The sequence below is a fragment of the Dreissena polymorpha genome, chromosome 6 (genome assembly GCF_020536995.1).
Source record: "Dreissena polymorpha isolate Duluth1 chromosome 6, UMN_Dpol_1.0, whole genome shotgun sequence".
NCBI lineage: Eukaryota > Metazoa > Mollusca > Bivalvia > Myida > Dreissenidae > Dreissena > Dreissena polymorpha.
In genome coordinates this window covers 52,523,031-52,537,175 of record NC_068360.1, presented here as the reverse complement: position 1 = coordinate 52,537,175, position 14,145 = coordinate 52,523,031, and the positions used below count along the sequence as shown (strand labels likewise).

The 14,145-nt window shown below is 33.5% G+C and overlaps 1 protein-coding gene across 3 annotated transcripts in view; it reads right to left on the bottom strand.

The window, feature by feature from the left end:
- Positions 1-14,145, bottom strand: part of LOC127833413 (thimet oligopeptidase-like) — a 388,329-nt gene that overhangs the window by 284,851 nt on the left and 89,333 nt on the right. The window lies entirely within an intron of this gene.

Sequence of the window (14,145 nt, the reverse complement as noted above, 5' to 3'; positions counted from 1 at the left end):
TGCTGTTATTTTTGATTCATTATTACAGTTGCTGCATTGGTCTGCATCATTTGTTTTGCTTCATAGTATGGTTAGAAATCCCACATTTACTTTGTAAACTGTTGTATTTCCGGATAATATAAAGCCCTACATGTATGGGGCAAGTGTTACAGTGACCATTGTTGCTGAGAGTGGGAAGCTGACAACTTTGAGCTATCCCCCCACTTACTACTCGATCAGTAAAGATCCAGAATGGAGAATCTGGGCTGGCATCCCCCAGGTTCCTGAACACCCTCAGCAATTCATCATTTGAAGGTACACATTTGCTGATCCAGCGTTTTGCCTCTTTGTTGAATTCTTCGAGACATGCATCTCAACATTGGTAATGACCAATATTGCCAGCTCTACTAAGCGTTAGTGAAGACCTCACGATGGTTTCCAACTCATCTGGCATCATTGTCTCAATGTACTGATTAAGTGTCACAATTCTTTGATAGAATGTATGATTACGTGCAAAGAAAAATTGGGACATCTTCTCTCTTCCTGCACCAAAGGCATCTACATTTCATCTCCTACAACCAACCCATTAAGCTGTGAAGAAATGTAAATACCATCTGTTGCAGGAACATGTAATTAGGGTCACAACTATCCCCAGTCCAGGCCCAGTAACCCTCCACTGTAGGATCTAATTGTGTTATGTTCTGAGAAAACTGGACAAAATGCTTGTGCGTAAAGTGTCATCCCAAATTAGCCTGTGCAGTCCGCACAGGCTAATCAGGGACGACACTTTCCGCCTAGACTGGATTTTGCTAAGAAGAGACATCATTTAAACGAAAAATGTCATAAAAGCGAAAATTGTCCCTGATTAGCCTATGCGGACTGCACAGGCTAATCTGGGATGACAATTTACGCACAAGCATTACGTCCAGTTTCTCAGAGGGCAACTCAATTCATCTTCCCGACATTTTCCTGACATAGGGAACGAGTAGTTCATCTGCTACAGCAAGGTAGAAAATCTCCAGTACCTTTCAACTTTTGTGGTGATCAGCACATCGCTTTGCATAGTCTAACCCTTTGCATGCTGGGAAATTTGTCGTCTGCTAAAATGTCGTCTGCTGAATTTCTAAAATTAGCATTTTCTTTGATTTCTTTTCAAACAATACTATCAGAATTGCAAACAGTTTGACATGTTCTGTGGCGTCTCATCTGGATCCAAACTGTTTGCAAAGATCTTTAAGATTCGGTTCAAGCGCTTAAAGGGCTAATGCTTTTGGTGAAGAGTACCCAAGTTGTGTGCAGAAATCGTTCATTACAATAGCCCATGTAATTTCAAAGTAAGCTTTGCATGCGGTCATTTCAATATGCAGAAGACCTGGGAGAGGTACTAGCCACCCAAACTGATACTGTACAAGTGAAGTTGGAGCTTCTTCAGCTGTTCCTCTACAGCAGTCGTTGTTGGCGGGCCAGGCGGTGGGGCGGAAACTAAAGTGCACTCATTTGCTGATGGTTCCAGAGATGCGGTTCCGAGAAACCATGCGGTTGTTTAGGGAGATTCTCAGTAGAAGCGAGCTTGATCTGCAACGGTGTTAGACTTACTTAATATGCGTAATAACAATGAGCATTTATTTGTATACTAACTTTGTATAAAGCTGTTTTGACAAGATAAAAACATGTTTACAAAAAAATATAAATGTCATGGTCTCCCAATCAAGAGACTTGTTTATGCCTTTCTTTCGTGTACCCCCTATGTGGTGACTGTCCAACATATGTGTCGCGTTCTGAGAAAACAGGGCATAATGCATGTGCGTAAAGTTTCGTCCAAGATTAGCAGTCCGCACAGGCTAATAAGGGACGACACTTTCCGCCTAAACTGGATTTTCGCTAAGAAGAGAATCATTTAAACGAAAAATGTCATAAAAGCGGAAATTCTTGTCCCTGATTAGCCTGTGAGGACTGTTTTTCTCAGAACACGACACATATAGGAGAATTTCTCTCCGTCAGGGTACACATGTACATAATATACCTCAATTTGCTATAATTAAAGAATGTTTCCCCCGAATCGGAGACATTCACCTGATAACGAGATTGTCTTCAATCCGAGGATCTGTCCTAGCTGATAGAATACGGTGAGTACAGTTTCATTTGATTCAGTTAATTCAATGGACTTATGGCTTCTGTTCGATATTTCCTTGAGTGGATGTAGCAGTGGACTTATTATTTTTAACTTTGAATTTTATTGGAACAATTTATCCTGCTTGTATTAAGTTACCACAGAGGAAAAGTAAGCCAGTTGCAAGGCTCAAACCCATGACGTTGGAACAATAGGACATGTCAATGCCATATTAATGATAATTTATGTCAGGATTTCACGACCGACCTATGTTTTTTGAAACTTCAGAGACTGTAGAGGAGCAGGAGAATTTGTAATCCGGTGCCCGTTAAATCAAAACAGTCGATTGGTGTATAGCGGATTTAAGTTAGTAACGGATAGGTGTAAAAAAAATTACAAAATATATTGTTTTATATAAAAATGTATATTTTTCTTTTAATTGAATGCAAAAAGGCTATCATTTTTCAGGCCGTCACTAAAACGCTTACGGATTATGCATACAATATAGATAACGTTGAAAACTACATACGATATGAACAAAGTAGGAAATTGCATACGATATGACCCATGGACAAAGAAGAAAAATGCAGGCGGGATACCGCTTTAATGAAATGGATTTAAATCATTATTAACACGTCACTAAGATGCGCAACACTTGTAAATGTGATATTTTATTAAATATAATAGCATTACTATCCATTTTATCCATAGAACCGATAGTTTAATCAAAAAGAAAATATTTAAAACCGGTTGAAGTCCGTGGGTAATATGTTACGGGTGTAATTTTTCGGGTTTTTTTTTCTTTTCAATTTCATATACAATTAAAAAAGACAGGAAATATATAGGTATTTCTGCGTTTTTATGTAAATGACACGATTGTCAAATCTTAAATGAAACGTATTTACAGAAATATTCATAAATTAGTCATTAGTCTGTTAATTGCAAATAAATGTGTGTCGTGGTAAAAATAATACTCGTTAAAGAAATAAAAATATTTGCTAACATTAATTATTACATTCTTGATATATTAACGGCGCCGTGAATAAAAAATACAAGGCGGGATTTTTATTTAAAGTCCGCGTGTAATGTTATACGGGTGTAATGCTAAGTTTTAGGTGTTGAAATGACGTGTAAAATAAGCAAATTAATACTTATATTTGTGTTGTGTTACAAACAAAAAACTTTAAACAACTATAAATATTTGCTGAAATTATTATTTCCTTGGTAATGCCACGGCGCTGTTTGATTGTTGTTTGCGTGTTTCTTCTATGTACATACCGTATGCAAGAAAACGCAGACGATATAGATAACGCTGAAAACTAATATATATTTCCACAGTTTTTTAAGAATTAACGCACACAATCCATGTTCTAAGAAAAACAACACAAAACATCTAGCTTAATTATTAATATCCGGTCACACGTGTCATATGGCTTCAACAGGTGTTAACATTTTCTATACTGGTCTCGAAAAATATCCACAATCCCCCTGCGCGACACCATAGCAGAATTGTAGAATATACTTACTAACTAATGGGGTTATTTACCCTCGGGACTTCGGTTAAAAACCATTGCCCGAGCACACTGCTTAACATAGAACTCTGCATAAAAAGCCGAAAACGGCCATAAAATGGACAGCCCGATTTTACTGGGCTGTACCATTGGTATAAATATAAAACTTTGCAGGGTTGGTGCGGTGCCTTAATAAAAATCTATTGGTTTAAAAATATATAACCTTTATATGAAGCGTTAAAAAGACGCAGTGCTATACAGTGAATAGGCCTAACGCGGTTAAAAAAACGGCGTTTTAATTGGTTGATGCGCTTATATAACGATGGCGCTGATTGGCCGAAATTTCTTATTAAGGATTGCCAGTAGGTCAATCCGTTTTAAAATAGATTTTCCCACGGCTGACTTTGTACTTTTAAGAAAAAGTAAACAATAATGGTTTATATGCAAAAATATAAATGAAAGAAAAAGAATGAGTTAATCCAAAAGAACTTGGAGTTGTTTTATAGTATTAGATTACTGTTTTTGTTACGTTACTGTACTTATTATTAATTTATATCATTCATATGATGTTGTTATTGTATGTTATTCTTTGTATTGTTTTTTAAGGAGGAGAGAGAGAAAGAATAGCCCAATTTTTATAAGTAAAGATGGTGAAAAAACACATACTGTTGTATGTGGCAGCATCATTACCAGACCCACTGTTCAGTATATACTGCAATGGGTTTGTTGGAGTCTTTAGACTTTGTGATCTGTGGTTTAAAAATTTGAATCCAAATAGGACTATTTTAATATATTAATTATAGAAAAAGGAATACACAGATGTGTAATATGTTTGTGTAACAAAATAATAATATTTGAGGGTTTTCCAGATCACAAAGTGGTTGAACATTGCCACAATATGTTTACATGCATAGTCAAGTACCATTTTTATGTGTATGTTTAAAGTTTAAACTAAACGCCAAACAACAAGATCTAATCATAAGAGAGATATGTTTATATCTAAGAACACTTATTAATAGGGATGCCAGAGCCTGATTTAACAGCTCTCAAGTGTAGAGTGAAGTTGCATGTGCAAATGCAATTATATGAGAAGGAAAGGAAAAAAAAGACAATATATGATATCACATAGAGTGTGTAACTCTCAATTATATATTAATATTGCAATTGAGTATTGAGTTGATAAAAAATTAATGAGTACAAGTTTATGTATGTGGCTCAATGTTGAACACTTGCAGACAGGGAATATAGCCGTAATGCTCCAACATAAGACCCTGTCTGTATGGAACTTAAGGAGGATTGGGCTATGGAAAAGAGAGATCCCCCCAGAGTGGCATTAAAACAATATTTAAAAGTGGGTTTAGTAATAAACCCTTATATGTTAAGGGCAATAACTTACGTGTCTCCAAACGGTCACCTTCATAGGGCCACATAAAAATTAAGGGTAAGACAATGTACTTTACAGTTAAAAATAAGACAAAGACAGCTAAATTTGTACAAGATGTACATTATTTACAATATGTACAGGACTATATGCATTTATATATTTAAAATACATGTTGCCACCCTGGAGGGTTGAAAGAAGGAGAGATTTTATGGAAGTGTAGGCCGATGTGGGTGGGGGAAAAGAAGAGCCAGCAGGGGTGGTGTCAATATACTTACTCTGCAGTACTTGTGTTTTTATAGCAAAAAAAAAGTTCCACTTTTTGTCCTTTATACACAAGTTAAGTGTCCGCAGAGCTGGCAGGTGGACTCCATCAGTTCAAAACTTGTACAATTACAACCATTCTGTACATTGCGTTCAGAACATCCCATAAAGCTCTACTGTTTAAAAATTGCGTTGCGATTGTCAGCAATATTGCCTTTTTGTAAATTTATTCGAATATTTATTAGTTAATATATTGTTGATACTTTGTGTGCTTTAAGAATGCCTCTGGTAATAGGTCATAGTCAGGCAAAGTATTTGTCCGACTATCTCAATAAGAGTGAATTCAGTGTATTCGCCTATCCGGGATACAAGACTCATCAGTTCGCGAAAGAAGATGCCATCCAAGAGGTGCTACTCTTTTTTTCCGTAAGTATTTTTTTAACTATATTAGTGTCACTGTTTATACAGAATCTTCCTAAAAACTCTGTTTATATATATATATATATATATATATATATATATATATATATATATATATATATATATATATATATATATATATATATATATATATATATATATATATATGGCATTTGTAGTTTACGTGTATTTGGAGATACACAAAAATTATATATCGCAAATGTATACTATATACGATTCCGTTTAAAATAAAATAAAAGATAGAAACGTTATCGCACACCTATGATAACTAAATGTGCTTTTATTTGTGAATTGAAACCTCGAAATACATAAATGAGATTAAGGGCGAACCGAGTTTAAGCAACGTAAATTACTGCGCTATAATATTTATAAAAAAGGCGCGGGAATGTGTACAATACAAAGAGTTCACCGGCCCAATTTATTAAATATACATTAACGAATATGTTATGAGATTGTAAATGGTATTAAGAACCGAGCACGTTTTGCTATTGAGTGTTTTTCCCGATATATTGTTGGACTATATCAACTTAAATATAAGCCAATCGGCCAACTACAAACATTCAAGATATAATAATTAGTAGTAGTAGTATTCTAGTTAAGAGACCCCGTGCTAATTAATGTCCATCAATTTCCGCAACAATTATCAGTTTGATGTGACGATAATCTAGAATGTGTTACAAATGCTGTCGTTATTTAACAACTCGATTTGTATCTAAGAACAGAGTTTAAATGTATAAATAACTGTAAATCATTGTATTTATTATTTAAATAAGAACATAAATTAATTTTGTATATAACTCGCCGACGGGAATAAGTTAGACGTACATTGCTTATACATCTTCTCATTATTTATAGACACACAATAACATTTATCTGTCAACAAAATAATTTGTTAGATTTACAGCCACTAAAAATAAAATCTTAACACAAAAAGAGAAGTGCCGTCTGTTCGGAAGTGTGTAATGACCGTACAATATGATTTATTTGTTAAAAAAAAGATGTGGTAAGAATCCGAGCACCTAGGACTATAAAGCAAAAGAACAGCTACGAAAATTTAAATTCCAGTTAGAGCATAATTTGCTTAATGTTATAAGATATATGTATAATATAATATAACATTTTTAGCAGTATAGTTCTTACCCCGCACGTTTAAAACGACAGTCAATATATATTTATTCAATGATTCAATATTAGAACGTTGGAATGAGGATACACCGGTTAATAAAATACTAGAGACTCGATCTGTGAAAAGGGGTTTAATGTACATGTGCGTAAAGTGTCGTCCTAAAATAGATTGTGCTGTCCGCACAGGCTAATTAGGGACGACACTTTTCATATAAACTCGATTTTTGCTTAGAAGAGACTTTCGTTAAACGAAAAATGTCATAAAAGCGGAAAGTGTCGTCCCTGATTAGACTGTGCGGACTCCACAGGCTAATCTGGGACGAATCTGTACGCACATGCATTTAAACTCCTTTTCACAGAGCAGGGCTCATTATGTATTTGCTAATATTTATTTCAAATGTTACGAATGTGCATTTTCCTGTTGCTCATATGGAATACTAAATATAATTCAAAGTTTTCAAAGTATATTTCGCAAGCAAAACGTGGTAACTAATTGAATAAGGGCATACTTGAAATGGTAAAAAGTATCTTCATGTATCTACTTTAAAACGTAAAGCATTTGGTGTAAACTTTTATGTAAAAATGAGTTAATTAAATAATAACTTGATAGAACAGTATCTTATTAGTGTTCAGAGTTTACAAAACAATAACAATTTGTAATAACTTGTGAGTTAACTTATAAGAGAATGTCACAAATATCAAACAAACAGTAGTCTATATGATAAATCATAGTAGATATTGTGAAAAAGAGTTGTTACATGAAAAATCTCCAGTATAGGGTCAGTAACATAAAGGTAGGATTATGATAGTGATAATGAAAATACTAATAATGATGATTATATCAATCACGGTGATAATGATAGTGATGATTATACAGCTAGGAAGGGCAAATAGTAAGATAACACTGAACATGAGGCGTGGTGCCTAAGTCATTAGTCTACAAATACAGTTTATTTTACACGCTATGGCATTTCTTATGTATAATACATACATGCACGTGTGTAGTAATTAAAAACTATTGCAATATCCGTTTCAAAATTGTTTTATGATTGAACGTACGTAGGTCCCCCTACTATAAATAGGGTACTCGCCCATCGAAAGTTTGGGAAGGTAACCGTTGGGAAACTTTTAAGCGATTAAATAGTACGATTATACGTTTTATCGATTTCAGTTCATAAAATTGCTAAATGCTAATGTGTACAACTCTTTATGATAGAAAAAGTTTTATAAAATTAAACAAACGTCTATATTATAGAACTATTCCGACAATTCGTAGAAATTCTGAAGGGTATTTAGACCAAACAATGTTATTAATTTCCACTTACATAGACAAAAAGAGGGTGAGATAGGTCGTTAACTTGTTTTTACTATTCAATTGAATAAGAATTTTTTATTAATATACAAATGACATAAATTCAACTTTCAAATCTCTGTATAATCTCTTTCGTCACTTGTTGGCAAATTACAATTATTAAATTTAGATAATATGATCGCAAAATATACAGCTGGTTAATTAAGTGTAATAAGCAAAAATGATGAAAACATGGAATACCAACAAGTTTGGGGTTCGTTGGGGAACCAGTAACTTGTTAACCTCTTATACTCCTCGTAAAGTTAGTGATAATTGATGTTTTTTAGGGTTCACTAGAAATAATGTTTTATCTGTCTAATTTGCAAATGTAATACTTTATGTGTATTAAACTTATTTTAAAGGAAAATGTTACCATTTGATATATATATATATATATATATATATATATATATATATATATATATATATATATATATATATATATATATATATATAGTTTTAGTGTGTAATAGTAAAAGTAATTACCAGTAATTGTGACAAAAGTAATTTTCATGTACCTTATTTTGATACAACCTTCAACGATATGTATCTAGTGTCTTGTATTATTTTAATACTATTTTAATACCCGATATGTATCAAAACTAGACACAGCGTTTTTAAAGAAGACAGATACATAAGCATGAGATCTATCAAATTCAACAACAACATTTATTTCAGCAATAAAGCTTACAATAAAGCTTCTAGAATAAATAGTAAATGTCTGTTTTTTTATATATTCCTAATGGAAAAAAATACTGATTGATACTGCTACAAAAATCAAAAAGTAAACTCACTGATCGCCTTCCCTAAATAATTCTGTAATTGTTGTTACTTCGAACTTCTGTTTTGAGAAATAAAATTTGGTGAACTAAATGCTGTTACAATTTACGTACTGTTTTATGTGGCCTGTGAAACAAATTAAAATATATTCTGTTCTGTTCAATAAATATACCTCTGGTTCAGTTGATTGTATTTATTATTTGATAAAGGAGTCAGCAAACTATCAAAATAAAATTGGTAGATTTTTGTATAAGCGTTTACACGCCAAATTCGATTTTTTTAATACACGGAATAAAATTCTAAGTATATTATTCATTTTAAAATGAGCAAATAAAGAAATATAGAGATGTAATTATAATTGTATATTTGGTAAAGATATTTCATTCTCCATTTATGTAATACCACTTATGATGTTGTGGTTGTTGTTGTTATAAAACCACTTGTTTACAATGTATTTAATATAAGAGAGACGGACATACTTTATTAACTTATCGTGTTAATCAGTTTTCAAAAATACAATTTGAAGATCAGACGTAATGGTACTATTGATTCTTTAAGCATTCTTACGTGATTTACATATCATCAAATATTTTATGAAAATATTAAAGTAATGTAAAGCTGTGTGATTTAAATCAGAATGAAGACGTATAACATATTCCTGTCCGTTGATATACTTTACAAATGCTTTTATTTGCCTTTATATATATATCAGCAAAAAGAGTTAATTAATAAAGTATCAATTTATTAAAAATACAGCGTCAATAAATGACAGACCCCAGCATATGCACATTATGTGTATAATCCTCATAAGCTCTCAACGGACCTACCACTGGGTTAATGCATTTTTTTCCATGTGCACCTGTTAGTTTTGATCACCGCTGATAATGATCGCTGCTCTGTCTGTGACCACAGCGCAGGATATCAATGAACGGGGATAATACACAGGATTGGGGCCAATAGTGAACCCAGTAAAGTACATTATTGTTGTAACTATGTACTGCATAGCTATTAAAGATTGCAAAATGGGTCTTTCGAACTGGGATTCATGTGTATTTTACTGTAAGGTAACTTCTAAATGATTTGGGGGTTTCAGATATAGTTTTATATTATGACAAAATAAGAAGTTCTTTGTCGTTTAAGAACATGTCTACTACATATACAATATTATCACATTCTATATACACTTATACAATTACTATTGCCAATTCATGATTTTGCGATATGTTGTCTGAGGAAGGACATTTGTTGCACGCTTTAAGATATTTGCATCCTCTTTAAGTATGAATATTAAGATTTTTGCATCCTCTTTGAGTATTACAGTGAGTGATTGACTAAGTATGAGATTTACTTTTCGACGGTGTGATCGACTGACTGCGCGACTGTTTATGTAAGCGAGTGACTGACTGTAAGAATGTTTGAGGGACGGACTCACTCCGCGAATGAACATGCGATTTACTGACAGTGCGAGTTTACAAGTGCGCGATTGAATTACAGTAACACCGATTGAATAATTTGGCTATAACCTTTTTTCATCAAACGCCATAAAACTGATAGAATGTAAAGAATGCATGTGTTCTACCGTAGATTCGGCTAATGAAAATATTGAGCCGGAGGGAACTCACTAATTGACTTACTGTAGGAATGGGATTGATGGACTGAATATGCGAAAGAAGCTGTGAGTGAGTGACAAGTGGGGTAACTAGATTAACCGAAAGCGCGCGCTTTCGGTATCGGTACCGAAAGCGCAAAAGAATTACCGAAAGCGCATTGAATATATGCGGTATGTATACAATATAAGGAAAATTAGATACATACTGTTAAAACAAATGTTTCAAGCCACATATTAAAATGTGAATTGTTGATATTTTGAGATACATTTGCTATATTGTTGAAATTTATTTGGTTTAAACTTATTTATTACGACATAGTAACATATTCACAAGTTACATGACCTGACATAGGATTGGGCTGAAAGGCGAACCTTATTGGAGCCCTATCCCGATAAATAATATATTTACGCATGACATTATGTCATGACGTCGTAGTAAATTGACAATACAAGATGCAAATTGCAACTTACAAGTTCAAAAAACATAATACAGAATGCAACGTTTATACAAGTCCACTCACATTGAGGGAAAGAAACATAAGCAATATTACAGGGGAAAACAAATAGAAACTGAGGGGGGGGGGAATGAAACATTCACAAATCACACCAATGGTGCTAGTGCAATGGGCACACGCACTTCTGCGTTCGCCTTTAGTGCTGATCTGGATGGGGAACTCGTCTGTTCGTCCGTCCGTTTGTGCGTGCGTGCGTCCGTCCGTTCCTTCGTTCGTCAGTGCGTCCGTTCGTTCGCCCGTCTGTTCGTGCGCCCATCCGTTCCTGCGTTCGTCCGTCGTTCATTCGTTCGTGCGTCCGTTTGTTTGTTAGTCCGTTCCTTTGTTCATCCGTCCCTTCTTTCGTTCGTCTCTGCGTTCGTTCGTTCTTCCGTCGGTCCGTCTGTTCCTTCGATCTCACGTCTGTGCATCCGTTCGTTCGTTAGTCCGTTCCTTCGTTCGTCCGTCCCTTCTTTCGTTCGTCCGTCCGTTCGTTCGTCCGTTCATGCGTCTGTTCGTCTGTTCCTTCGTCCGTCCGTCCCTTCTTCGTTCATCAGTCCGTCTGTTCATTCGTCAATTCGCTAATCCGTCCGTTCGTTCGTTCCTTCGTACGTCCGTCCTTTCGTTCCTTCGTCCGTCGGTCAGTACGTTCGTGCGGCCTTTCGTTCGTACATAACATAACATGAACTTTGTTCAGTCTGTGCGTCAATGTCACGTATCACACTTATCGCAACTGTTTCTCATAACGCCTCACTGTGGTGTGGTCTTATGTCAAATATATCTATCTTGGTCTGATGTGCGGATGTAGTATCTTTAAATGCGGCACATGTAATACAATAATTAATTCAAGCACGTACACTTAACAAAAAACACGATATTTCTTTATTTCCGTTATCAGTTTAAAAATGATGGTATTACTAAACAGTAAAACAGATTAATGCACTTGGCCGCTAGATGAATAATGTTATACAATTATTCTGGGCAATTTATTATTTCAAAACATGTTTAGTTGGTGATGTTATTTACGTCCAATAAATATATCAGTTCTTCTTATCAACCAGATGCCTGTTGTCGGCTACTATTTCTTATCATAATTGTATATATTACAATACATCATCAGCGGCCAAGCGCTTGGTCGCTGATTTTTTTTGTGTGGATTGCATCAAATTAAAGGTCAAATTCCGATCTTGTATTACAAAAAACTGCCTTTTCTATAAATATATCAAGCACGTAGCAAAAACAATACGATATTTCCTTATTTAATGTAGCATTTTGCAAAAGTAAAGCGCTTTATATATAATCATGTTTTATTATTTCTTTCTGGTTGAGTAAAAAAATAAAATATTTTTTTTTTATAACATATAATATTTGTGCATAATTTATAAAAAGGAATATAATGAAACACTTGATGTTTTATAATTTTGTTAAGTGCGCGTGCCATTGAACGTTAAGTTAAGCAAGAGATGGGAATTAAATTACCGTACACATAGTTAAGAACTGAAACTATTCTGTCAGCTTGATTTATATATCATGTTTCATCGCGCCAATATATTCATTATTTCAAAAATTGTGTATAAAAGCAAAACGATTGAAATTATGTCCGAAACCCAGCTTTTGACATAAAATGACCTTGAACATAACGCCAGCAGACCCGATTGAATACACTTCATTTATTCCAATCAGGTAAATAACAAATACAATATTAAAACAGGGGAAGTCTACACTGTGTATTAGCAACCTGCTGTGATGATCCCTATCTTGTCAGCTCAATACACAGGCACCTGGCTACCGTACTGGAAAAAAAGGATTAACTGCCAAAATAACTGATTTCATTTATTGCTAAACTGTTGTGTACATTTAAAATTAACAACGAGAATGGATCAATATCACCGTTGCACATTTGTTTTAATTTCACAGTAATCTGTTCTTTAAATAGTGATAGCCTAATTAAAGACGGCGCTAATAAAGAATAAAGTGTGAAGGTGGATATTAAGAAATAATATCCATTTTCGCATGACACTGGCAGTATAGAATGTAGTCTTATATAAATAATACACATTTAAGACATGGATAAAAGATAAATAAGACACATTTTAATATCTCATTTCTTTAAAAAAATTAAGCACGTAGTCACAAATAAATAAGATACATTTAAGAAACAGAAATATATATATATATATATATATATATATATATATATATATATATATATATATATATATATATATATATATATATATATATATATATATATACATTTGCATATTTCATTTCTTAAAAAAAAGCTTGTGAATCTGAAGCAATACATTTATTACTGACACATTATTCTTAAAGTCGACAGACAACATAAGTTCAAAGAGGGAACCACAATTAATAAGATCCATTTTCGCATGATACTGGTCTAACGAATTTTTCAAACATTCAATTAATAGAGAGCAATATCTGGCTGTCATCATCGAACCTAGATTTGGTTGCAATGGAAGTCAAAATTGATATGTAATGTTTTGTTTTTCAACTTCTTGCTCCAGAAAATGTTTTTTATTTACTTTCTCCATGTACATTAGTTTTAGCGTTATGATTAACTCAACAATAATGGTGAATTGAGTGTTAAAGATTTTTTATCAAAGTTATGTTCGGACCGTAAACTCAATTTTTGAGAAAAAAATGAAATGAAATACAAATAATGTATCATCATCTTAATCCTTTACAGATGCTAACAAGTATTGCGATCTTAAACGCTTCTTATTACTTTTTTAAACATACCGTAGTGCGCGATTGTAAAATAATTTGATAAATACTACAAGTAATGATTTAATGACTTAACGAGTGTTGGTTTGTAATCTAATTTGTTTAATAATTTGCTCTCAATTAGAATCGCTTAAACGGTTGTGGTGGCATTGTTAATGACGTAAATTACACAGACTATACGACTTATAATATTAAATTCTGATTGAGCAAATACGACGTAAACTGATCATAATTTTAACAAAAGTGATAATCTTGATACAATTTATATTTCTATGCACTTGCTTACTCGAGCATTCAGTTGTAGGTTGGTAAACAAAACATCAAATAATCAGAAAAAGACTCGTACGTTGCTTAA